Raw genomic sequence first — 19,581 nt, forward strand, 5'->3', positions numbered from 1 at the left:
AGGGTGTCACGTTATACAGAGGCAGGGTGTCTGTTATACAGAGGCAGGGTGTCATGTTGTACAGAAGCAGGGTGTCATGTTGTACAGAGGCAGGGTGTCACGTTGTACAGAGGCAGGGTGTCACGTTATACAGAGGCAGGGTGCAGGGTGTCACGTTATACAGAGGCAGGGTGCAGGGTGTCACGTTGTACAGAGGCAGGGTGTCACGTTGTACAGAGGCAGGGTGTCACGTTATACAGAGGCAGGGTGTCACATTATACAGAGGCAGGGTGTCACGTTATACAGAAGCAGGGTGTCATGTTGTACAGAGGCAGGGTGTCACGTTGTACAGAGGCAGGGTGTCACGTTGTACAGAGGCAGGGTGTCACGTTGTACAGAGGCAGGGTGTCACGTTGTACAGAGGCAGGGTGTCACGTTCTACAGAGGCAGGGTGCAGGGTGTCACGTTGTACAGAGGCAGGGTGTCACGTTGTACAGAGGCAGGGTGCAGGGTGTCACGTTGTACAGAGGCAGGGTGTCACGTTGTACAGAGGCAGGGTGTCACGTTGTACAGAGGCAGGGTGCAGGGTGTCACGTTCTACAGAGGCAGGGTGCAGGGTGTCACGTTCTACAGAGGCAGGGTGTCACGTTGTACAGAGGCAGGGTGCAGGGTGTCACGTTCTACAGAGGCAGGGTGCAGGGTGTCACATTGTACAGAGGCAGGGTGTCACGTTGTACAGAGGCAGGGTGCAGGGTGTCACGTTGTACAGAGGCAGGGTGCAGGGTGTCACGTTGTACAGAGGCAGGGTGTCACGTTGTACAGAGGCAGGGTGTCACGTTGTACAGAGGCAGGGTGTCACGTTGTACAGAGGCAGGGTGTCACGTTATACAGAGGCAGGGTGTCACGTTATACAGAGGCAGGGTGCAGGGTGTCACGTTATACAGAGGCAGGGTGCAGGGTGTCACGTTGTACAGAGGCAGGGTGTCACGTTGTACAGAGGCAGGGTGTCACGTTATACAGAGGCAGGGTGTCACGTTATACAGAGGCAGGGTGTCATGTTGTACAGAGGCAGGGTGTCACGTTATACAGAGGCAGGGTGCAGGGTGTCACGTTATACAGAGGCAGGGTGCAGGGTGTCACGTTGTACAGAGGCAGGGTGTCACTTTGTACAGAGGCAGGGTGTCACGTTGTACAGAGGCAGGGTGTCACGTTGTACAGAGGCAGGGTGTCACGTTGTACAGAGGCAGGGTGTCACGTTGTACAGAGGCAGGGTGCAGGGTGTCACGTTCTACAGAGGCAGGGTGCAGGGTGTCACGTTGTACAGAGGCAGGGTGTCACGTTGTACAGAGGCAGGGTGCAGGGTGTCACGTTGTACAGAGGCAGGGTGTCACGTTGTACAGAGGCAGGGTGTCACGTTGTACAGAGGCAGGGTGCAGGGTGTCACGTTGTACAGAGGCAGGGTGTCACGTTGTACAGAGGCAGGGTGTCACGTTGTACAGAGGCAGGGTGCAGGGTGTCACGTTCTACAGAGGCAGGGTGCAGGGTGTCACGTTGTACAGAGGCAGGGTGCAGGGTGTCACGTTGTACAGAGGCAGGCTGTCACGTTGTACAGAGGCAGGGTGTCACGTTGTACAGAGGCAGGGTGTCACGTTGTACAGAGGCAGGGTGTCACGTTGTACAGAGGCAGGGTGTCACGTTATACAGAGGCAGGGTGTCACGTTATACAGAGGCAGGGTGCAGGGTGTCACGTTATACAGAGGCAGGGTGCAGGGTGTCACGTTGTACAGAGGCAGGGTGTCACGTTGTACAGAGGCAGGGTGTCACGTTATACAGAGGCAGGGTGTCACGTTATACAGAGGCAGGGTGTCATGTTGTACAGAGGCAGGGTGTCACGTTATACAGAGGCAGGGTGCAGGGTGTCACGTTATACAGAGGCAGGGTGCAGGGTGTCACGTTGTACAGAGGCAGGGTGTCACGTTGTACAGAGGCAGGGTGTCACGTTGTACAGAGGCAGGGTGTCACGTTGTACAGAGGCAGGGTGTCACATTGTACAGAGGCAGGGTGTCACGTTGTACAGAGGCAGGGTGTCACGTTGTACAGAGGCAGGGTGTCACGTTGTACAGAGGCAGGGTGCAGGGTGTCACGTTCTACAGAGGCAGGGTGCAGGGTGTCACGTTGTACAGAGGCAGGGTGTCACATTGTACAGAGGCAGGGTGCAGGGTGTCACGTTCTACAGAGGCAGGGTGCAGGGTGTCACGTTGTACAGAGGCAGGGTGCAGGGTGTCACGTTGTACAGAGGCAGGCTGTCACGTTGTACAGAGGCAGGGTGTCACGTTGTACAGAGGCAGGGTGTCACGTTGTACAGAGGCAGGGTGTCACGTTGTACAGAGGCAGGGTGTCACGTTGTACAGAGGCAGGGTGTCACGTTGTACAGAGGCAGGGTGTCACGTTATACAGAGGCAGGGTGTCACGTTATACAGAGGCAGGGTGCAGGGTGTCACGTTATACAGAGGCAGGGTGCAGGGTGTCACGTTGTACAGAGGCAGGGTGTCACGTTGTACAGAGGCAGGGTGTCACGTTATACAGAGGCAGGGTGTCACGTTATACAGAGGCAGGGTGTCATGTTGTACAGAGGCAGGGTGTCACGTTATACAGAGGCAGGGTGCAGGGTGTCACGTTATACAGAGGCAGGGTGCAGGGTGTCACGTTGTACAGAGGCAGGGTGTCACGTTGTACAGAGGCAGGGTGTCACGTTGTACAGAGGCAGGGTGTCACATTGTACAGAGGCAGGGTGCAGGGTGTCACGTTCTACAGAGGCAGGGTGCAGGGTGTCACGTTGTACAGAGGCAGGGTGTCACGTTGTACAGAGGCAGGGTGCAGGGTGTCACGTTGTACAGAGGCAGGGTGTCACGTTGTACAGAGGCAGGGTGTCACGTTGTACAGAGGCAGGGTGTCACGTTGTACAGAGGCAGGGTGTCACGTTGTACAGAGGCAGGGTGTCACGTTGTACAGAGGCAGGGTGTCACGTTATACAGAGGCAGGGTGTCACGTTGTACAGAGGCAGGGTGCAGGGTGTCACGTTCTACAGAGGCAGGGTGCAGGGTGTCACGTTGTACAGAGGCAGGCTGTCACGTTGTACAGAGGCAGGGTGTCACGTTGTACAGAGGCAGGGTGTCACGTTATACAGAGGTAGGGTGCAGGGTGTCACGTTGTACAGAGGCAGGCTGTCACGTTGTACAGAGGCAGGGTGTCACGTTGTACAGAGGCAGGGTGTCACGTTGTACAGAGGCAGGGTGTCACGTCACACACACACACAATTACACACACACTGCTCTACACTGCTCTGCACGTTACACATACACGCTGCTCTGCGCATTAGATACACACTGCTCTGCACGTTAGGGTTGTTATATAGTGGCCGCACGCGGCACTTATACTTGGCTGTGGTTAGTCAGCCTTTCTATAATGGTGCCGCGCGTGCGGCTGTGAGTGTGGAGCCGGCCGACAGGGGGGGGAAGACAGGAAAAAGAAAGATTTTGCGCCGCTACTGCCACTGAAGAGTGTGTGTGTGTCTGTGTGTGTGTCTGTGTGTGTGTCTGTGTCTGTGTGTCTGTGTGTGTGTCTGTGTCTGTGTGTGTGTGTGTGTGTCAAAGTTGAATAAATAAAAATTATTTTTATTGTGCAACATGTTTTTTTTAAATATTATTTAATACAACAAACACACACAGACAAAGTGTGCGTCACGTGCATGCGAGTTCGCACAGGCGCGCGACCGCACTCGCACCTACTATAGGACAAGCCTTACACATACACACTGCTCTGCGTGTTACACATACACGATGCTCTGCACGTTACAGATACACACTGCTCTGCGTGTTACACATACACGATGCTCTGCACGTTACAGATACACACTCCCATCCCTTTAACTCCTCCGTCTGCTCAATGCTGCAGTGAGGTAACTCCAGGTCACACAGCCACGCAGAGTAATAGCAGCACCGCACAGAGTAATAGCAGCACCGCACAGAGTAACAGGAGCAGCACCGCACAGAATAACAGGATCAGCACCGCACAGAGTAATAGCAGCACCGCACAGAGTAACAGGATCAGCACCGCACAGAGTAACAGGAGCAGCACCGCACAGAATAACAGGATCAGCACCGCACAGAGTAATAGCAGCACCGCACAGAGTAACAGGAGCAGCACCGCACAGAATAACAGGATCAGCACCGCACAGAGTAATAGCAGCACCGCACAGAGTAACAGGATCAGCACCGCACAGAGTAATAGCAGCACCGCACAGAGTAACAGGATCAGCACCGCACAGAGTAATAGCAGCACCGCACAGAGTAACAGGATCAGCACCGCACAGAATAACAGGATCAGCACCGCACAGAGTAACAGGATCAGCGCCGCGCAGAGTAACAGGATCAGCACCGCACAGAATAACAGGATCAGCACCGCACAGAGTAACAGGATCAGCACCGCACAGAGTAACAGGATCAGCACCGCACAGAGTAACAGGATCAGCACCGCACAGAGTAACAGGATCAGCACCGCACAGAATAACAGGATCAGCACCGCACAGAGTAATAGCAGCACCGCACAGAGTAACAGGATCAGCACCGCACAGAATAACAGGATCAGCACCGCACAGAGTAATAGCAGCACCGCACAGAGTAACAGGATCAGCACCGCACAGAGTAACAGGATCAGCACCGCACAGAGTAACAGGATCAGCACCGCACAGAATAACAGGATCAGCACCGCACAGAGTAATAGCAGCACCGCACAGAGTAACAGGATCAGCACCGCACAGAGTAACAGGATCAGCACCGCACAGAGTAATAGCAGCACCGCACAGAGTAACAGGATCAGCACCGCACAGAGTAACAGGATCAGCACCGCACAGAGTAATAGCAGCACCGCACAGAGTAACAGGAGCCGCATAGTAACAGGAGCAGCCGCGCGCAGAGTAACAGGAGCAGCCGCGCACAGAGTAACAGGATCAGCACCGCACAGAGTAACAGGATCAGCACCGCACAGAGTAATAGCAGCACCGCACAGAGTAACAGGAGCCGCATAGTAACAGGAGCAGCCGCGCGCAGAGTAACAGGAGCAGCCGCGCACAGAGTAACAGGAGCATCCGCGCACAGAGTAACAGGAGCAGCCGCGCACAGAGTAACAGGAGCAGCCGCGCACAGAGTAACAGGAGCAGCAGCCACCCAGAGTAACAGGAGCCGCCACGCAGAGTAACAGCAGGAGCCGCCACGCAGAGTAACAACAGGAGCCGCCACACAGAGTAACAGGAGCAGCAGCCACGCAGAGTAACAGGAGCAGCAGCCACGCAGAGTAACAGGAGCTGCCACGCAGAGTAACAGCAGGAGCCGCCACACAGAGTAACAGGAGCAGCAGCCACGCAGAGTAACAGGAGCAGCGCTGCGCAGAGTAACAGGAGCAGCCGCCGCGCAGAGTAACAGGAGCAGCGCTGCGCAGAGTAACAGGAGCAGCCGCCACACAGAGTAACAGGAGCAGCAGCCGCCACGCAGAGTAACAGCAGGAGCCGCCACGCAGAGTAACAGCAGGAGCCGCCACGCAGAGTAACAGGAGCAGCAGCCACGCAGAGTAACAGGAGCAGCGCTGCGCAGAGTAACAGGAGCAGCCGCCACGCAGAGTAACAGGAGCAGCGCTGCGCAGAGTAACAGGAGCAGCGCCGCGCAGAGTTACAGGAGCAGCGCCGCGCAGAGTAACAGGAGCAGCGCCGCGCAGAGTAACAGGAGCAGCCGCCGTGCAGAGTAACAGGAGCAGCGCCGCGCAGAGTAACAGGAGCAGCGCTGCGCAGAGTAACAGGAGCAGCCGCCACGCAGAGTAACAGGAGCAGCCACCACGCAGAGTAACAGGAGCAGCGCCGCGCACAGTAACAGGAGCAGCGCCGCGCAGAGTAACAGGAGCAGCGCCGCGCAGAGTAACAGGAGCAGCGCCGCGCAGAGTAACAGGAGCAGCGCCGCGCAGAGTAACAGGAGCCGCCACGCAGAGTAACAGCAGGAGCCGCCACGCAGAGTAACAACAGGAGCCGCCACACAGAGTAACAGGAGCAGCAGCCACGCAGAGTAACAGGAGAAGCAGCCACGCAGAGTAACAGGAGCTGCCACGCAGAGTAACAGGAGCAGCAGCCACGCAGAGTAACAGGAGCAGCGCTGCGCAGAGTAACAGGAGCAGCCGCCGCGCAGAGTAACAGGAGCAGCAGCCACGCAGAGTAACAGGAGCAGCGCTGCGCAGAGTAACAGGAGCAGCCGCCGCGCAGAGTAACAGGAGCAGCGCTGCGCAGAGTAACAGGAGCAGCCGCCACACAGAGTAACAGGAGCAGCAGCCACCACGCAGAGTAACAGCAGGAGCCGCCACGCAGAGTAACAGCAGGAGCCGCCACGCAGAGTAACAGGAGCAGCAGCCACGCAGAGTAACAGGAGCAGCGCTGCGCAGAGTAACAGGAGCAGCCGCCACGCAGAGTAACAGGAGCAGCGCTGCGCAGAGTAACAGGAGCAGCGCCGCGCAGAGTAACAGAAGCAGCCGCGCGCAGAGTAACAGAAGCAGCGCCGCGCAGAGTTACAGGAGCAGCGCCGCGCAGAGTTACAGGAGCAGCGCCGCGCAGAGTGACAGGAGCAGCGCCGCGCAGAGTAACAGGAGCAGCCGCCGTGCAGAGTAACAGGAGCAGCGCCACGCAGAGTAACAGGAGCAGCGCCGCGCAGAGTAACAGGAGCAGCGCTGCGCAGAGTAACAGGAGCAGCCGCCACGCAGAGTAACAGGAGCAGCCACCACGCAGAGTAACAGGAGCAGCGCCGCGCAGAGTAACAGGAGCAGCGCCGCGCAGAGTAACAGGAGCAGCGCCGCGCAGAGTAACAGGAGCAGCCGCCGCGCAGAGTAACAGGAGCAGCCGCCGCGCAGAGTAACAGGAGCAGCGCCGCGCAGAGTAACAGGAGCAGCGCCGCGCAGAGTAACAGGAGCAGCGCCGCGCAGAGTAACAGGAGCAGCGCTGCGCAGAGTAACAGGAGCAGCGCTGCGCAGAGTAACAGGAGCAGCGCTGCGCAGAGTAACAGGAGCAGCGCCGCGCAGAGTAACAGGAGCAGCACTGCAGTGGTTTGATTTCCTCTGGCTGCTCCCTTTTGTCTGATATCAGTGTGTGTTCATCACGAGAGACCAGGCCCATCACACCAGGGATCCATTCGCCAGACAGAAACACAGTATAGAGTATTGGAAAAAGATAACACACACACACACCTCCCCCCCCCCCCTAAAAAGATTTCCCCCGTTCCGTCTCTCTGCAATGTCCACTGCAGCATCTCCCGGCTGCTCACAGCTTCTTCCCAAGCTGCTGCTTCTTAGGAAATCTCTTCCACAACTAAACCCCTCTGAGCTCACCGTTGACCGTTCTGTTCTGACTGACAGATTAAATCTGTCAGTGGTGATATTGGATACCGAGGCTTGAGCCTCATTACTCCAAGTTCTCTTGTTGAGTGTATTGTCGCACTCTTTAGGAAGCTTCTTGATCTGTGTTACTTGCCACAGTTGAGTTGGTTTCACAGGGTCAGCGCAGCGCTGGGGAGCTCACAGCTTACAAAGAGCTGACCTTATCTACCCAGGTGTTTGCAATATGACCCCGCCCCTGATTGGGGGGGGGGGGGGGAAGTGCAACACCAAATAGTTACTTGGGAAGATCAAAGCCCACTGCACAACATCCCCAACTGAAAACAAAATTAACCCTGGTCCCTGAAGCGCTGGAATCAGGCTACAGAATACATACGTGAGAACGAGAGGTAACTGTCAGTGTATTACTTCCTGGTAACACATGCTATAAATAAATAGATAAAATACACACATATATACATAATACAAATGCATCACTGACAGGTAGGGGTAATGGGTGTCTTGGCCTTTATTAAAAGCAGTCACATTAACCCCTACCATCAGTGTTCAGCAAGAGTTTGCACCGGCAGAGATCCCACTCCGCCCAGAACCAAAACCGTGCTGTTTCCTGCCCCGCTAATCTCGGGGTGCAGGGATACTTTTGGAGGTGTCAATGACCTCTTCCGGGAAATCAAAGTTGGTTCAACTCTGTTCTAAAAATAGTTTTGGGTGGGATTGCTGCGGCAAATATGATTTTCCTTTCTTGAAGGCTGAAGATTTCTACAAGGAGCCTTCGCTTTCTTACACACACACACACACACACACACACAGCTCAAAACACCCTAACCCACCAATAATATATATATATATATATATATATATAATCTCAAAAGAAGTACTACTGAGCGTGGCCAAATGTATACAAAAGACAGAAATACCCAATGCTACATCCAATGTGACAAAATACATAGTTCAATACTTCAATGTTCGTATTCTCATGAGTAAGGGTCATTTAGTTAAACCCTTTGGCCAAAGCGTTATAAGCCTGCAGCCACGTCACGGCATGACCAGTATGCAGCCACGTCACGGCATGACCAGTATGCAGCCACGTCACGGCATGACCAGTATGCAGCCACGTCACGGCATGACCAGTATGCAGCCACGGCACGGCACGACCAGTATGCAGCCACGTCACGGCACAACCAGTATGCAGCCACGTCACGACCAGTATGCAGCCACGGCACGACCAGTATGCAGCCACGTCACGGCACGACCAGTATGCAGCCACGTCACGGCACAACCAGTATGCAGTCACGGCACAACCAGTATGCAGCCACGTCACGACCAGTATGCAGCCACGTCACAGCATGACCAGTATGCAGCCACGTCAATGCATGACCAGTATGCAGCCACGTCACGGCACGACCAGTATGCAGCCACGTCACGGCACGACCAGTATGCAGCCACGTCACGGCACGACCAGTATGCAGTCACGGCACAACCAGTATGCAGCCACGTCACGACCAGTATGCAGCCACGTCACAGCATGACCAGTATGCAGCCACGTCAATGCATGACCAGTATGCAGCCACGTCACAGCATGACCAGTATGCAGCCACGTCAATGCATGACCAGTATGCAGCCACGTCACGGCATGACCAGTATGCAGCCACGTCACAGCATGACCAGTATGCAGCCACGTCAATGCATGACCAGTATGCAGCCACGTCACGGCACGACCAGTATGCAGCCACGTCACGGCACGACCAGTATGCAGCCACGTCACGGCACGACCAGTATGCAGCCACGTCACGGCATGACCAGTATGCAGCCACGTCACGGCACGACCAGTATGCAGATCACTCCGGGTTGAAGCCCACCGACGGGCGAAACGCGTAGTGTCTTCGTTTGGCAGCTCCATGTGATTTTTCTGGCGTGATTCCTGCAGCTCAGTAACTTATGGACTTTGTTTGATTTTTCTATGAGAAAACTTTGGAGCCTTACAACAGAGGACTATATCCGTTTGCTACTTGGTGACAGCTGAGTATAGCCCTCTCTGCTGTTTGGTGTTACTGTTCCTCTTGGTTCCTGCATTTTTGTGTGTTTGCAACATTTTCCAGCATGGGTTTTGTGCAACACCATTTAATCATGTTTCCATCGACTCATGTGCTATGACCTTGGTTACTTTATACATCCATGCTGCTTGATTTTTTTATCAATTTTTGTACTTGCTGATCAGGGTATGAGTTTGTTCATTTTCTTTTTTCTCCCCTGGGTTTTTCCCTTGGCTTTAAGGTATATTTTTGTCTATATACATTTTTTATGTATATAGAACTATTGATTTCATACTTTTCCTTACGCCTTTAGTTATATTTTGCTTACTATAGTATTAGGATTTATTTAAATACCTTTTGTTCATTTTTTGTCCCATTTATGCTTTTTGTGTGTCCAATTATATTATAATTATTATTATTATTTAAACGCATCATAGCTTTTTGGTTCTAATATCAGCATCTACTTTTAGAATATCACTGCCTATATATTTTCAGCTGCCATCTGTTTGTTTGTTTTTAAGTTAGTGTGTCTTGCTGCTTTAATTAAATCTTGTTCTTTTTTTGCCTTGACAGAGCATTCGGGTCTTTCTGCTTAACTCTATTTGTTTATTTTGGTAGTATATATTAGAGTGCTACTTTAGGGGATTGTCTTTGTCCTTTTTCTTTGTGTGTGTATATATATATATATATATATATACATATATATATATATATATATATATACATACACATGTAGAGGTATCAGTACCGTGTTAGCCGAGCTTCAATAATCAAAAAAATAAATAGGTGATACCGTTCTGTGGCTAACGAAATGCTTTTATTTGTGCGAGCTTTCGAGATACACTGATCTCTTCTTCCGGCGATGTTACAATGAATGAAGCAAAAGGTGTATATATATATATATATATATATATATATATATAGCCATGTTAGTCCAGTTGTATTGCTTTTCCTATGACATACTGTAAATTGTTAGTCCAAATAAAAAAGGTATCACCTAATACTGAAGAACTCATTTATTCTGCAATATATATATATATATATATACACACACACACACACACACACACACACATATATACACACACACACACACACACACAGGCGGTCCTCGTTTTACGACGAACGGCTTATCCGACGCTAGTCCATGCATCCCTATGGTCCGTTTTACGACGCCCGAACGGCTTATCCGACGCTCTTACGACGCTTTAAAAAATGGCTAAAAATGTCCAATCAGAAGGCTGCAGGCTAGGGAAATCATTCTGATCAGTCTGTGTTAAGGTTTGGTGGTGTATTTTAGGCCCTAAACCATGGCTGATAAAACAAAAAGCAAAGTGCTGTTACTCCAAAAAGGATTAGAAAATCTATTACTTTGGAGACCAAACAAAACATAATAAAGCACTCTGAGAAAGGAGAGACGAACACAGAAATTAGACGTGCCTTGGATATACCTCGCACAACTATTGTGACAATAATCAAAGACAGGGCAAGAATCCTGGAACAGATCAAGGGCTCAGCACCTATGCAAGGTACAACAATAAGGCAACGTGTTGGACATATTGCTGAGGTAGAAAAACTCCTCATCATATGGCTGGAAGATCAATCCCAGCGTCATGTGCCCATTAGTTTAGCCTTAATTCAGGCCAAGGCTTTGAGTCTGTATGAGGACATTAAGCACCAGCATGGAGAAGGGACCACTGAGGAAACGTTCACTGCAAGTAAGGGCTGGTTTATGCGGTTTAAAGAGAGGACAAACTTGCAAAACATTAAAGTGACCGGTGAAGCTGCTAGTGCAGATGAGGAGGCAGCTAAAACCTTCCCTGTTACATTGGCCAAAATTATAGAGGACGGTGGCTATTGCGCACGTCAAGTGTTCAGTGTTGATGAGACTGGGCTCTACTGGAAGAAAATGCCCAGTAGAAGCTACATTGCAAAAGAGGAAACATCTATGCCTGGGTTTAAAGTTGCAAAGGACAGGCTGACTCTTCTGCTTGGATCAAATGCTGCAAGTGATTTCAAGCTAAAACCTTTGCTTGTTTATCATGCAGAAAACCCTAGGGCATTCAAGGGTTATGCAAAGAGCACACTTCCAGTGATTTGCAAGTCCAACCGTAAGGCATGGGTAACAGGGAGCCTTTTTGAGGACTAGTTCCAGCATCAATTTATTCCAGCTGTGCAATTATATTGCATGAACCAGAACCTGCTCCTGGACAATGCTCCTGGCCATCCCGTGTACCTGGATGACCATCATCCAAACATCATGGTGGTGTTCATGCCCCCCAACACCACCTCATTGATACAGCCGATGGACCAGGGGGTTATCGCTTCCTTCAAGGCTTACTATCTTAGGTGAACATTTGCCCAGGCCATCAGAGCAACTGATGTGGAAGGTGGTCCAACCTTAAAAGAATTTTGGAAGGGTTAAAACATTCTCCATGCAGTAAGAAACATCGGAGAGGTATGGAATGAGGTGAAACAATCCAATTTAAATGGAGTTTGGCGTAATTTGTGCCCTGATTTTGTGTCTGATGTCCAAGGCCTTACAGAGACTGTAGCAGAAGTTACAGAAACGTTTGTGCAAATGGCCAGAGATCTCAACTTGGAGGTGGAAACCGAGGATATTGAGGAGTTGCTCGCCTCACATTCTAACGAGTTGAGCAATGAAGACCTCATGCAATTAGAAGAGCAAAAAATTGCTGAAGAGGAGGCCCACCAATCTGCTGATGTGGCACAGCCACAGCCACGTAAATCATTGTCAACCAAAATGTTGGCTGCGGCATTCAAGCACATTGATAGCGCACTGGCCATATTTGAGGACAATGACCCTAACATTGAATGGGGTTCAACAGTCAGTCGCGGGGTGTCCAACCAAATCAGCTGCTATAGAGAGATCTACACGCAGAAAAGGATCTGTCCAGACTTCAATAAAGAGATTCTTCAAGAGGCCGAAAGCTTCGACTCCACCTACATCACCTCCAAAAAGTCCGCTGTCTGTTGAAGATCCCCCCCCCCCCATCATCTTCCTCCAATATTTGATGTGTTTTTTTTTGCTCATGTACATTTCTGTACAGAATACAGTATAGTTTTATTTTTATAGTTTTATTTTACAGTTCTGGAATCAATAAATATAATGTTTCCACCATAATCTATGTGTGTGCTGCATATCTTATTGCTTGAGTAACATTTTCTGTGTATTTTAGCATTAAAAATGCCTTCAGGAACGGAACGTTTGATGTAAACAGTGTTCCTATGGGAAATCGGGTTTCGCTTTACGACGCTTCGCTATCCGACGCTATTTTGAGTAACGCATTGGGCGGATAACCGAGGACCGCCTTTATATATATATATATATATATATATATATATATATATATATATATATATATATATATATATATATATATATATTGTGAGGATTCAGGGATCGCGGCATCCGCGCCCTGGTTCTCCTTCTCCTGCGGTTACTCCCGCTACCGTGGCGCGCGTCTCTCGCTGGCGTCACTCACCTTCGGCGGTCCTGGGGGTTCCCCGCCGTGCTCTGCGTCCTCGGATGCCCGCGGGATCTGCATTCCCGCATACGGCCGCCATATTCCCCAGCCGCGCGCCTGAACAGCGCGCGCCGGGTGAGGTTAATTTATTCACTGCTCTTGCAGTGAAGACCCGCCCCCAGCACACTAAGAGGACCTCCTACCAAGACAAGAGTCCTCACCTGCCTGCCAATCAAGGGGACCTATCCAGGATAGCTCCACGCAGTCCTCCAGGCCTGCCCCCACCTCTGATTGGCCAGTCACACTTTATAATGCCTGTCCTTCCTCTTACTCATTGCTCGACATAGTTTTCACTTGGATTACTACTCTGGCGTTTTCTCTCTTCTTCTCTCAGGTTATGACTTGGCTTGGCGGACGTCTCTCTCTGGCTCTAGACCCCTGCTTGGACAAACGACCTTCCGGAATTCTCCAATCCCAGACTTTGGCTAACGGCAACGACAACGGCATTTCTACACCGGTACCGGCAAGTATTGCTAGCGAAATACACCTGGCCTGGCAACGCCAAAATCACCACACTCCGGACACGCTCCCTTTGCTGCGGGTGCGTGCTTCTATACGTTCCTCACCTCAGTGAAAGGAACGGGTCTGGTCTGCGGGCAGCACCGGCGTAACATTATGTCGAGCCCACAAGACGCAGACCAGACTGTGGACTCTATGATGACGGCCATGTACCAACAAATACAGGCCTTAACGGATCAAGTGGCTCTCCTCTCCCAACAGGTATCGGACCGCCCTTTACAGGCTCCGCCTGCGGCTGCACCCCCGGCGCAGCCTGACTTATCTTCCACTTCATTTTCAGTTCCGAAGATTCCGGCTCCAAGGCCCTACGCAGGGGATCCACACGCCTGTCGTGGCTTTCTCAACCAGTGCGAGATCCAGTTCGAGATGGCTCCCCAGTTGTATGCTACGGGCCGGAAAAAGGTTGCCTACGTATATAGTCTGCTCACAGGTAATGCACTGGCATGGGCCTCTCCGATCTGGGAACTACGCCCTGATATTACCCGCGATTACGCGGCCTTCAGACGGGACTTTCGACAGGTTTTTGATACCCCTGCACGTCAAGAGACTGCTTCTGATACCCTGCTAGAGCTTACACAGGGACGTCGGCCTGTGGGCCAATACGCCTTGGAATTCAGAACCGTAGCAGCTGAGACTCGTTGGGGTCAGGAGGCTTTGGTCGCCGTCTTCTGGAAAGGTCTATCGGAGTCTCTGAAGGATGAACTTGCTTCCCACACCAGGCCAGAGTTACTGGAGGATCTCATCACCCTGGCTACTCGTATGGATCAGCGCCTTCAGGTACGCCGCGCTCAGCGTCAGCTTCCCCGGGCTACGCCTTTCCGTGCTTCCTTTTCCAGGTTCTCTACTAACCAGAGACCCGTCGTATCCCCGTTACCGGCGCTGGAGGCTCCAGAGCCGATGCAACTTGGAGTTCAGCAACCTCGGGCACCGTCACGACAACTTCGCTCTACTGGGGAATCGTGCCATCATTGCGGAGCTTCTGAGCAGCGTACCCGTAACCATCCTCCATCTCCGGGAAATGACTAAGCCCAGTGAGTACGAAGGGGCGCTCTCTGGGTACTGAATCTCCTTGTCCCCCTCCCAGAAGGGAACTTCCCAAAAGATTGACTATTCCCGTCTCCCTTTCAGGACCGACTTTCCGCACCTCCACTGCTGCATTTATCGATTCCGGCGCAGGAGGGAATTTCATAGATCAAACCTTTTCTGAGCAAAATCAAATTCCGCTTTCCAGGAAGGACTCTCCCGTTGCCTTGGTCGGGATTGATAATCGACCTCTCACCCCGGCTTATATCTCCTTAGAGACCGGACCTATCACCCTTTCTACTCATTCTCACAAAGAGACTCTGGGTTCATGCCCCAGGAACACCTATCACGCTTGGCTTGCCCTGGTTACAGAAGCATAATCCACTCATCGATTGGGTTTCTCCTAACCCTATTAACTGGAGGTCAAGGTCAGAGAAACCTTTTTCCTCTATCAAGCAACCATCCTTTCTATTAGCCAACACATCAAGTTCTCGGAGGGAGTTACCTTCTCCATACGCCGAATTCTTGGACGTTTTCAGCAAGGCACAGTCTGAACTTCTACCTCCTCATCGTTCCTACGATTGTCCGATTGATCTGGTACCTGGTTATACCTGCCTAAAGCCAAATCTTATCCTCTCTTGTTGCCGGAGACCAAAGCTATGGACGAATATATTCGTGAGAATCTTAAGCGGGGCTTCATACGTCATTCCAATTCTCCTGCGGGGGCTGGATTCTTCTTTGTCAAAAAGAAAGATGGTACTCTCAGACCATGTATTGATTACCGGGGTCTGAACCATATCACGGTGAAGAATCGTTATCCACTCCCACTCATCTCCGAACTCTTTGATAGACTTCAGGGGGCCAATCTCTTTACTAAACTGGATCTCCGTGGGGCATACAACCTCATCCGCATCCGGGAGGGCGATGAATGGAAGACTGCCTTCAACACCCGTAGCTGACACTACGAATATCTAGTGATGCCCTTCGGGTTATGCAACGCACCGGCAGTTTTTCAGGACTTCATCAATGACATCTTTCGAGACGTTCTTAATATATTTGTCATTGTATACCTGGATGACATCCTTATTTTTTCTCAAAACTTACAGGATCATATCATCCATACGAAGTTTGTGCTTTCACGCCTTCGCGAGAACCGGTTGTTTGCTAAAATGGAGAAATGCATTTTTCATCAGTCTACCACTTCTTTTCTCGGATACATCATCTCCAACAAAGGCTTGGCCATGGACCCAGAGAAGCTAAAGGCTATCGTGGATTGGCCACAACCCAATTCCCTCAAATCTGTTCAACGGTTTTTGGGTTTTTCTAATTATTACCGGAAGTTTATCCGCAACTTTTCTACCATTGTCGCTCCTATCACGGCACTGACCAAAAAAGGTGCAGACCCTTCATCTTGGTCTCCAGAAGCTGTCACGGCATTCGAGACACTGAAACAAACTTTTGTCTCTGCTCCCATCCTTCGACACCCTAACACGAATTTCCCCTTCACCTTAGAGGTTGACGCTTCGGACTGTGGGGCTGGGGCGGTTCTGTCGCAGAAATTTTCTTCCCAGGATAAACTTCATCCTTGCGGGTTTTTCTCCAAAAAATTTTCATCGGCAGAGAGGAATTATGACGTGGGCAATAGGGAACTTGTGGCCGTCAAGATGGCTCTTCAAGAATGGAGACACCTTCTGGAGGGGTCAAAAGAGCCATTCACCATTCTTACGGACCATAAGAACTTATTGTACATTGAGAATGCCCGTCGCTTAGGTCCTCGCCAAGCTTGCTGGTCGTTATTTTTCTCTAGATTCAATTTTGTTCTCTCATACATTCCCGGCACTAAGAACGTCAAGGCGGATGCTCTCTCCCGGCAATACTCTTCTGAAGAGAGATCAGAGAAATCCACTGAGTCCATCCTCCCTAAACAAAGAATCTTAGCAGCTGTGGCATTCAAGAATCTTGAGAGGATCATCAAGTCTCAAGAGAACCTCCCGTCCGGTCTTGTTGTTCCTAAAGACTCTTTGTATGTGGAACCCAAATTTATCCCTGAAATACTGGACTGGGGACACGCCGTCCGTTCGGCAGGGCATCCTGGATTCAAGAAAACCTTGGACCTCATCCGTCGTACCTTTTGGTGGCCCAATATGGTTAAAACCATTCTGGAATTTACACGGTCCTGTCCGGTATGTGCGCGTAACAAGATTCCTCGTCAGAAACCTCAGGGTCTTCTCTTACCTTTACCTATTCCGGAGCGTCCCTGGTCCCACATTTCGATGGATTTTATTGTGGAATTGCCTAGGTCGAATGGCATGAATACCATTCTTGTGGTAGTGGATCGGTTTTCCAAGATGGCACACTTTATCCCTCTCAAAGGATTACCCTCCTCACCCGCCCTTGCGGATATTTTTTCCAAAGAGATTTTCCGGATCCATGGGATTCCCACATCCATCGTGTCCGATCGGGGTTCCCAGCTCGTCTCCAAGTTCTGGAGAAATTTCACCAAAAGACTAGGTATCTCGTCTTCCTTTTCTTCTGGCTATCACCCTCAATCCAACGGACAGACCGAGAGGGTTAATCAATCCCTCGAGAAATACTTAAGGTGCTTTGTCTCTAATTCTCAGGATGACTGGGCAGAATTACTTACCTGGGCTGAGTACGCATTCAATTCTTCCAGGAATGAGTCCACTCACGAGACCCCCTTCTTTATCAACTACGGATTCCATCCGGCTCGCCTACCTATTACCAAAGAATCCTCTGGGGTACCAGCCGTGGACGAACATATTGCTCTCCTACAAGACTCTTGGTCCAGAATACAATCTGCATTACAAAAGGCATCCTTGACATCTAAAAATCAGGCTGATCGTCACCGTCGTCCGGCACCCGAATACAAACCCGGGGACAAGGTTTGGCTATCATCCAAGAACATCCGTCTCAAAACGCCTTCCCTCAAATTGGCTCCTAGGTTCCTGGGTCCCTTTTCCATTTTGGAGCAGGTAAATCCGGTTTCCTTCCGACTCCAACTTCCTCAAAGCATGAGAATTACGAATGTCTTTCACACCTCACTTTTCAAACCTTTTATCTCCAGTAGCCTCTTTCCGGATCACACTTCTAAACCAGATTCTGTGATGGTACAGGGTAACGAAGAGTATGAAATACAGGCTCTACTGGATTCCCGTCTTTCAAGAGGTAAAGTCCACTTCTTGGTCCACTGGAGAGGTTTTGGACCCGAAGAGAGGTAATGGGTACCCCTGAAAGATATTCATGCTCCAGGACTCCTCAAACGCTTTCGAAAGAAGTTTCCATCAAAACCATGGAAGGATCGTCCTGAGGCCGATCCTGAAGGGGGGGGGGGGGTACTGTGAGGATTCAGGGATCGCGGCATCCGCGCCCTGGTTCTCCTTCTCCTGCGGTTACTCCCGCTACCGTGGCGCACGCCTCTCGCTTGCGTCACTCACCTTCGGCGGTCCTTGGGGTTCCCCGCCGTGCTCTGCGTCCTCGGATGCCCGCGGGATCTGCATTCCCGCATACGGCCGCCATATTCCCCAGCCGCGCGCCTGAACAGCGCGCGCCGGGTGAGGTTAATTTATTCACTGCTCTTGCAGTGAAGACCCGCCCCCAGCACACTAAGAGGACCTCCTACCAAGACAAGAGTCCTCACCTGCCTGCCAATCAAGGGGACCTATCCAGGATAGCTCCACGCAGTCCTCCAGGCCTGCCCCCACCTCTGATTGGCCAGTCACACTTTATAATGCCTGTCCTTCCTCTTACTCATTGCTCGACATAGTTTCCACTAGGATTACTACTCTGGCGTTTTCTCTCTTACTCTCTCAGGTTACGACTTGGCTTGGCGGACGTCTCTCTCTGGCTCTAGACCCCTGCTTGGACAAACGACCTTCCGGAATTCTCCAATCCCAGACTTTGGCTAACGGTAACGACAACGGCATTTCTACACCGGTACTGGCAAGTATTGCTAGCTAAATACACCTGGCCTGGCAACGCCAAATCACCACACTCCGGACACGCTCCCTTTGCTGCGGGTGCGTGCTTCTATACGTTCCTCACCTCAGTGAAAGGAACGGGTCTGGTCTGCGGGCAGCACCGGCGTAACATTATACCCTGGCTGTGCTCGAGGCTGTGACCATGCAGCAAGCTTAAGCCTATAGGGAACCATGTTAAAAATGGTTATTGAGGCAAAAAGTGACACTGTGTGCTCATTTGCATGTCATTTCCCAGAATCCCTTGCTGCAGTGGAAGTGCTGTATGCTGGGTGATAATGGGGAAAGGCGGGGTTGCAGACCTGCCTAAGACATGCAGATGAGCATACAGCTATATTTGCATATATATATATATATATACACAAACAAAGAAAAGACTGCGCCTATCAGGTATACTAGAAATGATTGTATGCTATAGTTTTAAACAGTATGGATATGGCACAATAAAAGATTGACTATACACTTGTTATTAAATTTAAAAATATATATATATATAGCTAACAAATTTTTAAGTTATTTGTGGACATGCTAAAAATATAAAAAATGGTGAAAATTGTGGACCAATGTGATATTAAGCGAATAATGCTAAAAACCCTATTTAAAAAAAATACTATATATACACATGAAAAAATATTAAAAATTAAAAAATAAAAAAATATAAAAATAAAAATGAAAAAAAGAGTTCAAAAATAGGATCTGGCAGCTCTCCGCAAGGACCAACGACCACCCAGGAATCTGCGAACAACAAGAAAAGAAAGCGCCCGATCCTAGTGCAACATGAAAAAAACACTTTTAATAAAATCTAGTAGGTCCAACAATATTACACCCACAAACTAATAAAAAGTTAAAGCATGTAATGAGTATACTCATTCGCCTCCGCGTACTGCTGTAGCTCCGTTGGTTCACCGCTCCCTTCTTTGGTGAAGTTCCAGCTTCTCCAGACAGTCCTCCGACAGGTACAGGAACTGCAACAGCCTCTCCCACTCTGACCCGGAAGTATATATATATATATATATATATATAAAATATAAATGTCAGTCTATCTTGACCCCCGCGCCGTTA

General features: G+C 50.5%; 1 protein-coding gene across 1 annotated transcript in view; it reads right to left on the bottom strand.

Moving 5' to 3' along the window:
- Window positions 1-19,473, bottom strand: part of ABCG4 (ATP binding cassette subfamily G member 4) — a 58,309-nt gene extending 38,836 nt beyond the window's left edge. The window contains exon 1 of the mRNA XM_075604157.1: window positions 19,404-19,473. The gene's annotated coding sequence lies outside the window, so the exon portion shown is untranslated. The remainder of the gene's footprint in view (window positions 1-19,403) is intronic.
- Between the last annotated feature and the right edge of the window lie 108 nt (window positions 19,474-19,581).

The sequence above is a fragment of the Ascaphus truei genome, chromosome 6, assembly GCF_040206685.1.
Source record: "Ascaphus truei isolate aAscTru1 chromosome 6, aAscTru1.hap1, whole genome shotgun sequence".
NCBI lineage: Eukaryota > Metazoa > Chordata > Amphibia > Anura > Ascaphidae > Ascaphus > Ascaphus truei.